We start from the raw sequence: 12,378 nt of genomic DNA on the forward strand, positions 1-12,378 counted from the left end.
GAAGCAGGGAGACAACTGGAGAAATAAAGTACCTGACCTCAGTCTCTTGTTTTCCTAATTTTTTTTTTCTGTCTTCTATTCACCAAGCGAAACCAGAAGGCGGAGGGCAAGGCTGTCCATAGATTTAGCTGATAAGTGTCAACCAGGGCACAGAAAGGTGTGTAAGGTGGGAGAGTGGATTTGGAAGGGCAAAAGGAGAGTAGCTAACACACGTAACATCTCGCTCACCCTCACCACATCCTAATAAGCAATACATTACTAACACCTGCAATTTATGGTTAGGGCAAGTTAAGCTCAGAAGGTCAGGGGATTTTCACAAGAACACACAGATAATAAACGACAGCATGAAGATCGAAACCTAGATCTTCTCAACCCAGAGTTTTCTTTTTTTTCTTTTTCCTTTTTCTGTTAGAAAGGGCTGGGGGCAGAGATGAGAATTAAAAGCATAATAAGAGAACAAGAGTAGGGAAAGAAAGTAGCTGACATCTTTTGAGCACTGGCTATGACCCAGCAATTGTTTCAAAAAATGTACTTTAAAAAAATGTGCAGCATCCATTAACTCTCTCACCAGCTAGGTGAATCAGGCACTCGCACCTCATTCCTCAGAGGAGGAAGCGGAGCCAGAGGAAGACGTGGTCAGTGATCAGGGTCCGCCAGTCAGCAAGTAGTAGAATTTGAACCCATGCAGATTCTGGGCTCATACTTTGAGCAATTAAATCAGAGAGAATGAGGGGGGAAAAACAAAACCAAGGTGGAAGGAGTCTGGGTGTCTGGTACACTTGTCCAGAACTCTCAGTTGCCTTAAATACTTCTTGGTCTAGGCAAATCGGTTTTTTGCTTTGCGTCTCTTTTCTGCCCATGTTGCTCTTCAGGTGTTATAACGTCAGTGGTTGATGATAGTGCCACAAAAGGAGATGAAACTCCGTTCAGGCCGTTTATTATTTTGGGGATCCCCATGCAGATCCAACAGACACAAAGCTGTCCCCCCTTTCCCTCTTAAGTCTACTTCTTTTATACGCTCTCTCACTTAATGGCCTGACTTACTTTTCATTATCTACAAACACCTGGGCACTTCCCCATGCTATTGTTCTTATTATTTACTAGATTCCTCTTTGAGGGATTCACTAACATTCCTCTCAATCATTCTAAAAGTACTGCATCCATTATTATACTCCTTTGAAATTATGGAAATACATACAATTGTATCTGTAGAGATACACGGGTATCTGATATAGATCATCTACCTGTGTGTATAATGTACCTGTGTGTCTGTCTCTGTCACCAAGTAATACGTCTTTTGCAATCCTGCCCCAGTCCTCTCTGCTGGGTACACAGTAGGGACTCCATAAATGGTTCTCGAATGGCCAAATGGAAATCGGGCTTCCAGTAACCTCTCTGTGCATATGAAAGCATTTGACGTGCTATGAACACGTTGAGAAATGGATGCCTCAGATTTTCCAGGTTTTCTTTCCTAGCAAAGGCCAGGTAAGGCTGCAATTGCCTGGCTTCCCTTTTTGTTTCCTTTGATATCACACCTGATGTCAGACCTGCTGTTCTTCAAATGTCAGACGGACTCGGAACCTACCCTTTGATATTCTGTTTCATGGGGTTTGCAGATACTGAGTTAGGCACATTTTGATTCTCTTTGTTTCTATTTTCATGAACTCTTTTAGAGGACAACGGTTGGAAAGTCCTCAAGGTTAACTGACACCTCAGTGGCATTTTTCAACCAACAAGACTGTATGTTGAAACTCTCGAATGCTTTGGACACCCAGTCAAATGTTTTGACACTTGTCCCGCTCATTAATGATTTCAAAACATAGTGGTTGGCAAAGAATTCTTGAATCAAAGGCTCCAAAGTGGAGTTTCTTTAAGGTCACTGAACATAAAGCACCATCTTTGAGCTTCCAAAGGAGGTGTGCACAGCTTGCTCTGAAGAAAAAAGCAGCATGTGGGCTACACTCTTCAGATTTGGAATGCTACTTACAATGTGTCCTCTGCCACGGGGACAGAAGCATTCTAAATCAACCTCTCTCTCTCCTATTATGTCTCAGCAAGCCATCTTGCTGAGAGAGGCAGCGGGACCGCTTGGCGGTGCCTGGGTGCGGTAGCGGTCGCGGTAGCGGGCCGCTTCCCCCTAGGGCGGCCTCTCCCATGGAACCGACATTCCCTCCCACACCCTGCTCCGGGGCCATCCCCTCCATCAGCATCTGCGGCAGCTGCTGCTTCCTCGGGCCGAGAAGTCTCAGTGTTTGCCTTTCAAATGTCATTCCTTCCCCCTCTCTCAATATTCAGACTCGCTCATCAGTTTGTTTCCAGCCGCCCTCAAATGTATTCAGAATAAATGATGCACGAAGGACAGTTGAAACCCAGCTAAGCGGTCGTAGGCAAGGCATCTCCAGTTCACCGGGCTGTTCTTCCTTAACAACAAGTGTCGCATTGTCATGTAAATGCGCTTCTGGCGGAGGAGACGTTGGCTGTGTATCTGCTTTGGCAACTGAAGGATGTTTCTCGGTTGCCAGGCAGAGAGAAGAGGAAAGGGTAGACAGAGGAGCACGGAATGGTGGGTTCAGGCGAGCAGCCTTTGCTTTGTTTTTCAACCTCGCCGCCCATCATCAAGCTGGGCTTTAGCGGCTAAACCCTAGTAGCTTCACTGTTTCTCTCTATGGCATCCCGGGACCGTGACCGCATGAAATCTCGCTCAAGATTCTCAAGTTCAGTATTTTATCCTTTTGGAAATTAGAATATGATTAAGCCATTGTTACAGGGTGTGTGTGTGTGTGTGTGTGTGTGTGTGTGTGTGTGTGAAACAGGAGTTAGCGCGCATAAGCCATGAGAATCTCACCCAGCATTTCACTCTTACAATTCAAATGCAGTCTCTTCCGCAGGGATAAGAATGATGGAGCTCAATTTATAATTTTTAAAGCATTAAATTCACTTATTAAAATGACATCACTGCCTCGCTGCCATCAGGGCATGACTCTGAATTATTTTTCTAGTGGCTAATTGATGAGTAATGCAGATAGGTTTCCACTGTGTGGTCTGCCTCTTTCATGATCCATTTCCCTCATGGTTAGTGAGGGCTGAAGGCTCTGTCTGTGGCCAAGAGCAGGGTGAAGCCACACGACCCATTTAGGCATGAAACCTATCACTTCAACCTCATTAGGAATAACTAACCACAAACATGGTCATTAGAAAATAAAGTTTCCATCCTCTTAAGTTCAGTCTTCATTTTTGAGATCAAGCCAAACAAAAATCATTTTTTAAAGCCTAAATGGCTCCATAAAAATTGTCTTACCTTCTTGGATAACATGGTCCAAATAAAAAAAATGGCCTGCTTTTTATTGCTATAATCACAATAAAAGTTGTATACCTCTTGCTATGTATTAAGAGGTTGACTTGCAAGCGGTACACGTTAAGTTAGTTAATCCTTATGAAGCTCTATGAAATAGGTATTACTCTAGTATTACTGGTGGGGAAACATGGCGATTACACGGATTGCCCAGTGACAGATGATAGGTGGTAGGACTGGGACTTAAGCTGAGGCTACAGGTGTGCAGGTGCAGAGACCGTGCTCTTGGCCATCATGCTATCCTGTTCCCCACTCCCACGGGTCCTGAACTGCCAACAGGGGCAACGACAAATGATACATGCTCTCCCCTACTTTCATTTTTGTTGTCATTCTAAGCTTCTGTGGTCCAACTCCAATGTCAGCCCTCTCAATTCACTTTCCCTGAAACCCTCACCCAAATAATAATTAGAGCCTATTTATCAGTATCTCTGTAGCACGTTTTCATTCTTTTATTTTGAAACTATGTACTAATATGGGTATTCCTGTCTCTTTTTTTTCCTGCAGTGCGGCATTCCTATCTGTATTCTCAGAATCTAAGCAGATTCTAGCCTCCAGTAAGAACTCTATATTGATTTATTAAATCAATTGAATCTAAATAAAATAGTAGATACTATGCCTTAGTATGAACCTAAAATTTTTTAGGGAAATTTATGTAGCTGAATATTCCTGTCTTGCAATACATAAAATATTCACTTGACTTACTGAATATATATTTAGTAACAAAATTTGAACAGGTGTGAAAATTAAGGGTCGTGGGGGCAAAAACTTCAAATCTTGCTCTAAAAGGAATCTCATGGCCCAAATAATTGTTACTTTCAGGTAAAGGTATATTTGTAAAATACCTGCAAAATTTATCAAAAGTTACTCCATTCTACGTTGCCACATGCCAGTTTGGTTGCCAGCTGACGCAGATCATGTAGTTTGGAGTTTAAAGGAAAATGAGCGCGTGTCCTCCCTGGGTATGGCCGCCTACGGAGAAGGCAGAGTGTGTGCTCTTATGCTGGCCCCTCCCCTTCAATGAAGCCCACACGCGCATAAAAAGGATCACAGTGTTGATCTCCATGTTGCTGGTATGACCCAGACATGGGTCCATCCCATCTAGCGATCCACCATCATATTGTCACATCTGGACACGAGCGAATCCTCCCAAGGAGATAGACAAAGCTGAAAACTAGCAAATCCTCCCCCTTAAAGAGAAGATTGAATTTGCGTTTGAGGATACAATTGGTAGTTATCTTATACCGGTCAATGATGAGCTTTCAAGATTCTCTTTTCCTAATTTTCCACGTATATTCCATTAGCAAGGCATGCCAGCAAACCCCTCAAAATAGATCTTTAGCCTGATGATGCTTTTACAACTATCACCCCATCCATCCCTTGCCTGAGCTTCTATTTGCTGTACACTAACTACTCTAACTTGCCTTCTGGATTTCCCTTTTGAACTCTTACCTTCCAACCACGGCCACAGTGTTAGCTTACGGTTGTAAATCAAATCACAGCACCTCTCAGTTTTCATGGACTTTCTTCACTGGATTCTTCACTCTTAGAATAAAATCCAAAGTCATTACTATAGGTTTATATGATTTGATCCTGGCCGTCCCTTCAAACTCATTTGTTACTTTTCCAGATGTGTTTGGTTTGGATATACCAAACACATCTTATTCCAGGGCTCTGAATTTGTCCCCCCAGCCTCTCTGCTCGGAATGCTCTCGCCTCGCATATTCATGGTGGCCTGGTTCATTCCTGTTTAATCTGTCACCATGACAAGAGCTCTTTTCCTAAAAATACTCTTCGGTGGTCACACTCTATTCCCTTACTCACTTCATCTTCCTTGACAGTATTTTGATTTATTTGTTTATTGTATATCTCCTACTGGAATATAAATTCTGAGATTAAAGTCTGTTGTTCCTCACTGTAAACCTAGCAGATAAAATGGTACATAGTAGGTGGTCAATAAATATTTGTAGAATGAATGAAATTCAATTTAGTTCTTGACCTAATTTATGAGTTTTTAGGAAGCACTTCTGTTAAGTACCATGAAATATGAATGGCTCAATTTCAATAACTGCTAGTAACATTTTAGGAAAATTCATGAAAATATTAATTCCTTTAGTCTTTGAAGAATGTTATTGATATAGAGTAGAACAAAAATTATGTGGATATGGATTTAGGGACACAGGAATAGAGATATAGCAATTGAGAAAGAGAGAGACGGAACCTGAAAGATGGGGCCTGTTTTCAATAATTTAAATCTGAATCCTGCATTGATGCATTTGGCATGTCAAGACCTACCAAAATCTTGTTAGTGTGTTTGACATGAATGATGGAATTAGATATTTAGATCTTTTAAAGCCTTATATGGAAGTCAGTAGATTTGAGGCAATGCTTTAGACTTCAGGTTCTGCCAAGATTTGCCAAACTACAATCCTTTTGGTCAATGCTCTCTGAACCTGGGCATCTGAGACAGATGTATGGAAGAAGGCGAATACTATGAGTAGAAGTTCATTGCTTTATTTGTGGGTTGCAGTTGGGGTGTGCTGAAGTTAGAGGTCCTCTATTGTCTTTTACTTTATTATTATGTTTTTAATGTTTGTTTATTTTTGAGACAGAGTGTGAGTCGGGGAGGGGCAAAGAGAGAGAGAGAGAGGGATAGGGAGAGGGAGAAGGAGAGGGAGAGAGAGAGAGAATTCATCTGAAGCAAGTTCCAGACTCTGAGCTGTCAGCACAGAGCCTGATGTAGGGCTCAAACCCATAAACCACGAGATCATCACCTGAGCTGATGTCGGACACTTAACTGAATGAGCCACCCAGGTGTCCCATATTGTCTTTTACTTTAAATACTTGGTTATATTTAAACTGCATATGAACTGATTTGTACAAAAGTAACACCTGCTGATAAAGCCTACGCTCAGAAAGCTCTAACATCTATTTTCGATGATTTTATTGAATGAATACTCGGTGATTTCCTAAAGGAAACTCTCTGAAATGCTGATCAGACCATATACTCCCAGTGTTGTCTATCATAAAAGCACAGCTCATACATAGGTTGGCAGCATGCCACTGTTCTTCTGACCCTGATGATGGCGCCGACCATACTTCAGCACTTGGCTGAAAAAGTACGATACATTTTGTACGGCACATTTGGTAACAGGTTGTAATCTTTCACTACTGGAGAAATAGAATTACATAATTTTGGAAGAGAGAGACTTTACATGATATCTCCTTAGGCTTGTCACTTTATAATTATAAAAACCCTGCCCCCAAGCAGGGAAATAGCTACCCATCAACAAATTAGCTGGCTGCAGAGGTGAAAGTGGGACATAGTCTTCTGACTATTACCCCCAAAGATCTTTCTTTGGAGGGGAGAGGGTTTTATTGCAAGATTACATGTGTGGCAGGCAGAATCCTGACCCCCATAACCATATCCTCCTGGTATTATGCCCATATGTATGTTTTCTCACATAGTGAAAGAGTTTTCCAGGTGTAATAAGGTTACTAACCATCTGAAATGCATAGAGGGACAAAACCCTGGGTTCTCCAGTTGTGCCCAGTGTAGTCATATGAGCCCCTGACAGGAGAAGAGAAGGTGGAGAGACTGAGATGTCCAGGAAGGATCAGATGTGCCACCGACAGCTTGAAAGTGGGGGTAGGTCATGAGTCAGAGAAAGTGGACAGTAAGTAGAAGCCTTACCCAACAGCCAGCGAAAAAAGGGGACCTCAGTCCTACAGCCACACAGAGCTAAATTTAACCAACAACCTGAAAGAGCCTGGCAATGGATGTTTCCCAAGAGCTTCCAGAAAGGAGTGCAGTTCTGACATCACCATGATTTCAGAACCCAGGCAGAATCTAAACTAAATAATAATAAATGAGTGTTATTTTGAACCATAAGTTTTTCATAAAGCAGCAATAAGACACGAATTCATCCAGTTTGTCAAAATGCTTCTCTCAGTTTCTCAGCCTTTTATAGAGTTTAATGGTGCCCTCAATTCCTCGCTCCTTTTTTCTTCCCCTTCAGTTCCTTCTCTAAGCAGGGAAATGTTTATGCCAACGTCAACTTGCAGGATGACTTCCACCCACACACTAAGCGTTTCCTCGATGTGAGTAAAAGCCCTTTAGCTCTTCCTGGAGGTGCCCAGTGGGATGGATCTCCTAGGTTCTCACAAAAGTTGCCTCTGTCTCTCCTTCTTTGGCCCTGTTTGCCTTCCCATTTCCAGCGCTATGTCTACGCCCCTGCTCTGCTCTGCTGGCTTTGCTCAGAGCCAGTGCGGCGAATGACTTGCCCAGTCTCTGGTCCCCTCATGCTTGCTGGGCCCCCAAACAGCCTTCTCCGTGTGCGGGGCATTCATGAGGTCCTTTCTACTTTCTGTAAGGAACCAGACTGTGACTCTTCAGAGCCTCCTGCTTTGTACCATCTCTTCCTAAACTTGGAATGAAAACCAGTTCATGGCAGGTGATACAGAAATTTTGTCATCTGCTTTCCTTTTCTCCCTCTTCCTGTTCCTCCAGCTGCTCATCCAGTGAAACGTGTTTTCTTCCCATGATGAAAACAAGATTCCTTCCCAACCTAATGGGAAAAAACTGGGATATAGGCACATGTGCATCGTGTGTGCGTGTGTGTACACTTATTAGACCAGCACAAATATTCCTTAGACACTGATAAATTATTTGCCCTTGGTGAAAATAAATTGGACAACTTTTATGATCGTTCGCAGCATATTTTGGTAAGAGACACTGCAGTGAGCTGCAGTGTATCCCTCAAACACATGTGCCCACTTCCTAATCCCCAGAACCTGTGAATGAAATCTCATATGGCAAAAGAGGTGATTAAACTAAGGGTTTTGAGAGGAGTTTATCCTGGATTACCCAGGTAGGGCATAGATCCAATGACAAGTATTCAAATGGGAGTGGGGCAAGGAGAAATTTGGCAGACATGCAGGGTGAAGACATACGGAAGAGGAAGAGGCATTATGCGCTTGGCTACAGACCTTGCAGTGATGTGCCCACAAGCCAAGGGACGCCGAGAGCCAGCAGAAGCTGCCAGAACAATGAACAGGTTCTCCCCAAGCACACCTTGAGAGAGTACAGCGCTCCTGAGACACTCATTTCAGAGCTGTGTGAAGCCAAGGCTGAGGTCATGTGTCACGACAAGTGCAGGAGACTAATACAGACGATGGACCCTCAGATTCTAAAATTGTGTCAGATGTCCAAACTTCTGTCCATTTTAGATGCCATTTAGTGTTCACCGTCACCCTGTTAGAGGTTGAGCTTATGAGAATATTTGCTCAAAGTCTTTGTCGATGATATAGTTCTCCTTAAAAGCCTGTAACGTTGCACTGTATGTTATTAATCAATCTGTATTTATTGAAAGCTTACTCTGAATAAATTAAGCCAAGCTGCCAGGAATTATGGGGCAGGGGAAACAGTAGAGAAAGCAAAATACTATAAAATAATAAAAATAGTTGTTCCTGCCCCTTCCTAGCACTCACTATGTGTCAGACACTGTTCTAAATATCCAGCATATAATAATTTAAATACTATGATATCTAACATCCCCAAGAGGTTGGACCTTTTACTTATTCCACTCTCTGGAGAGCACCGAGGCAACGACAAGAGTCAGGTGATTTGTCCAAGGTTCCAGAGAAGGTCAGTGGCAGAGCTGGGATTCAAAGTCTGGGCTCACTGACTGCCGCTAGCCTTTGGTGATGGAGAGAATCACACCTCAGAGGCTGACAAACAGACTAAGAGAAAGCTTCAGTAGCTGTGGAGCCCAGCGATAAACACACCTCAAGAAACATCACTACCATCTGATTATTTACTTCTATTTAGGACGTTTCCCGCAAGATGAGTTCAGGTTCTCAGCAGACCTCGCGAAGAGAGCTTGCCCTAAGTAGCCATGTTTCTCCGCAGGGCTGGATTCGGTCACCCCACTGGTGAAAGTGGGGAATACAACATCTGAGTTCTAGTTGTTTCTTCTTTCTTTCTTTTAAATTTGGTACGCCCCAAATCCTCCCCACTTACTCAGCTCTTGTCTCTCACAATCAAGGCTCTGTTTCTACAAATGGATTGCATGAAAGAGTCACACCCAGAACAAGATCCTTTTCACTGGAAGGATCCCTTCCCCGGGAGGGGAAGGGGGAGGGGATGGTAAGAAGTGTTTGTTTTAGGTCCTAGGGCCCCTTATTTGGAGTGGCTTAGAATTCCCTGGCTGGGCTGCACCGTCACAGGGCAAATGCTTGAAGCCCTTGTGTTCCATGGAGGTGACGCCGGCTAGCAAACAGCCTTTTGGAGAGGCTTCTCCTTTTCACCGAGCAGATTGACAAGAGGCCGTGAACTCCGATATACCAAACAGTCACGCTTGTGGGGCTGAAGCTGCGCCAAACAGCTGCCTCCTTTGAGAAAGGGGGGGTGGGGGGGCTGCCCGCTGGTGGGGGGAGGAGGGGCTGTGTGAGAAGGTGTGGCAAAAGAGTTAACAGAAACCGTGCAGAAATTTCGATTTATGTTATTGCAAAAAGAGGAGGGAACCGAGGAAATTGAACTTTCAGTGAAGTCTGATAATTAAACTCAGGAATACTGACAGGGTAGCTGAACACAACAGATAAATAACTACTTTCCGGTAATTATAAGCCAGGATGGTAACATATTAGACAAGCTGGTTCACTTGGTATTTTCAAGTCTGACATTTCGATTCTAGGGGATATGTGGATCTGTGCTAGCAGATTTCTTTCTTTTCCTCCACTGCCTTTCCCTTTCCCACTCCCCCATTGCTTGCTGAAAATGAAATGTGATTTTAGGGCAGCACTTTCCAGCCGTCCCATGTGTCCCCTCTTACATGACATAGCACCCCTCAAAGCGCACGGCTGCTGGGCACAGTTGCTGAGGTAGTGCCTGCTTTTCTAAACATCATAAAATATTATTAAAAAGCGCCCAGGCGTCGCCTACTAGAAAAACCATGCTGCAAATTACATATTCTATTTATAGGTGGTCCTTCATTAATCATAGACTGAGAAAGCTTTTAACAAACCGTCTCATAGTACAAACACTTCATTTCACAAAGAAGAAACCGAGGCAAAGAGGTCTTTTCTACGACGCACTGTTTTCAAATGGAATAAAACAGACACTTAAATCAAGGGAACAAAACCATTCTCTTTTATGAATAGAAGTGACACCGAGACACCCAATTTTCCTCCTCTCTTTGAGAAAAATGTTAGAATACTTTTAACAGCTGAATTTACATAATAGGATAAAGATTTGTCCTTTCCTCTGTGGTGTACAGACTGGATGGGACCCACGGTCCTGGGGCAGAAATGAAAATGAAAGCTTTTTCTGTGTGGGTTCCATAATGGAACCACCCATGAAAAACTAAGGCATGGCCCTGTGTGCCTGCAGCTTGAGTGATCTGAAGTGTCCTGCCTCAAAGTCCACATGGGGTAGATTTTACTTTGTTGACCCCCAACCCCATGTTTTCTTTGCTTTTTTAATTCACAGAAGCAGCGTCTGAATTTATTAATGTCTGTGGGGGGAAATCAAGTCCAAGCACAGGTCTGGCAGGGAGACATTCCCCAGCTCTGTGTGAGGAGACTGTCCACCAGGCTGGCTTGGCGCTTGAATAAGCTAAATGTCTTTTGTAGTAAACACCTAATTTGTTTATTTTGAACTGTCTGAGTAACTAGATCAAAGGCCAGTGTCAGATGCCCAGAGCAGTGTTTGTCAGCAGTGGGCTTTTTTCCCCTCTGTGTCCTAAAGCAATTGAAAGAGGGGGGAGGGGAAGCAACTGGGGGCGGGTGGGGGGGGGGAGACTCCCGCATTTCCACAAAAGCGCAGGAAACTTCGCTCTGGCAGCCCCTTGCAACGGAATGAGTACATGCTACTGAGTACAGATCGTTTGTCTCCTGATTGCAGCAGACCCCAGGGGAACTCGTGTCGGCTTGGAATCCCACCCCTGTTTCTCGAAGAGCCTCCTCGCTGTGACAGTTCCACCCCAACCCTCACAGCACAGAGCATGGGGGAGTCAGATCTCCTCTGCCCAGTGTGTTTCAGTCTGCTTTCTAAATTAAAATAGGGCTTTCCTGTTTGCAATGTGTTGACTTGTTTTGGAAAAATATATTTTTAAACGGTTCTCATTTCGAATTCACTGGTGGCCATAATGGATGCATGTAGGAGGCGTGTGAGTTTCGCACGCATGACAACAAAGGCTGCAGCGTGGAGGAGGCACAAAGAGGAGCCGGCCCTAAAAAGAGTACCCCACCCCTAAGGTGAAAAACGGCAGAAATGAGCGCAATGACATTGCTTAGCTATGCTTGAGCCCACTTGGACGGCCTGCTTGTTGATTTATAAAGACTCCTATCCTGTGCTTCTCCTTGTAAGATTACTGTTTTGAAATGGGGTTAGAATGTGTCTTTGTTATCCTAAAAGTGCAGCTGTACTATGAGACAGTGTTGAGGGCCATCGGGAAGTGTTGCCCTCACTTACACCCCTTTTCACAGATAAGAACAGCTCAGTCCACCACTGGGAGGTAAAGCTGAGGCTGAAATGTCGATTTCACAGCAGCCGTTGATGCTATGAATATTTTTTCCCTCTTTACTTTTGTTTTATTGCTCATTTCCTTAAAAGAGGAAAGCAAACCACAAAATATTTGCAAAAGCCTCCTGTATTTCAGATTATCTAAATTTGTTTGATACAATTGCCCTCTGTCTTCTTTTATATCCCTCCTCAGTTTATTTTCCCCTTCACGATTATTTTTCATATATATATATAAAAAGATGAAGCAGCAGCAGCAGTGAGCTGTCATTTGGCGGTTTCTTTTCCATTATGTTTTCACTGCTGGGAAATGCTGGAACAAAGGCATCCAAAGTGTTACTGAATGGGGATCAACACAGAGCCCTGCTGGTGAGGCTGTAATCAGCCTGTCTCGGGTGAAAATGCATGCTTTTCAGCACTGGTTGGAGATTTTTGTATTTATCTTTGAAATGCATGCTTAGCCCATGTAGGCAAGTGATGTGTTACTGCCTTGTCCTTCCATGGCCCG

At 43.6% G+C, this 12,378-nt stretch overlaps 1 long non-coding RNA gene across 1 annotated transcript in view; it reads right to left on the reverse strand.

Annotated features, from left to right (window-relative positions):
* Positions 1–4,888, reverse strand: part of LOC115294423 — a 31,468-nt gene extending 26,580 nt beyond the window's left edge. The window contains exon 1 of the long non-coding RNA XR_003909888.1: positions 4,802–4,888. This is a non-coding gene — a long non-coding RNA (uncharacterized LOC115294423). The remainder of the gene's footprint in view (positions 1–4,801) is intronic.
* Positions 4,889–12,378: the final 7,490 nt, after the last annotated feature.

This window comes from Suricata suricatta, chromosome 6, assembly GCF_006229205.1.
Source record: "Suricata suricatta isolate VVHF042 chromosome 6, meerkat_22Aug2017_6uvM2_HiC, whole genome shotgun sequence".
In the NCBI taxonomy this organism is placed as follows: domain Eukaryota; kingdom Metazoa; phylum Chordata; class Mammalia; order Carnivora; family Herpestidae; genus Suricata; species Suricata suricatta.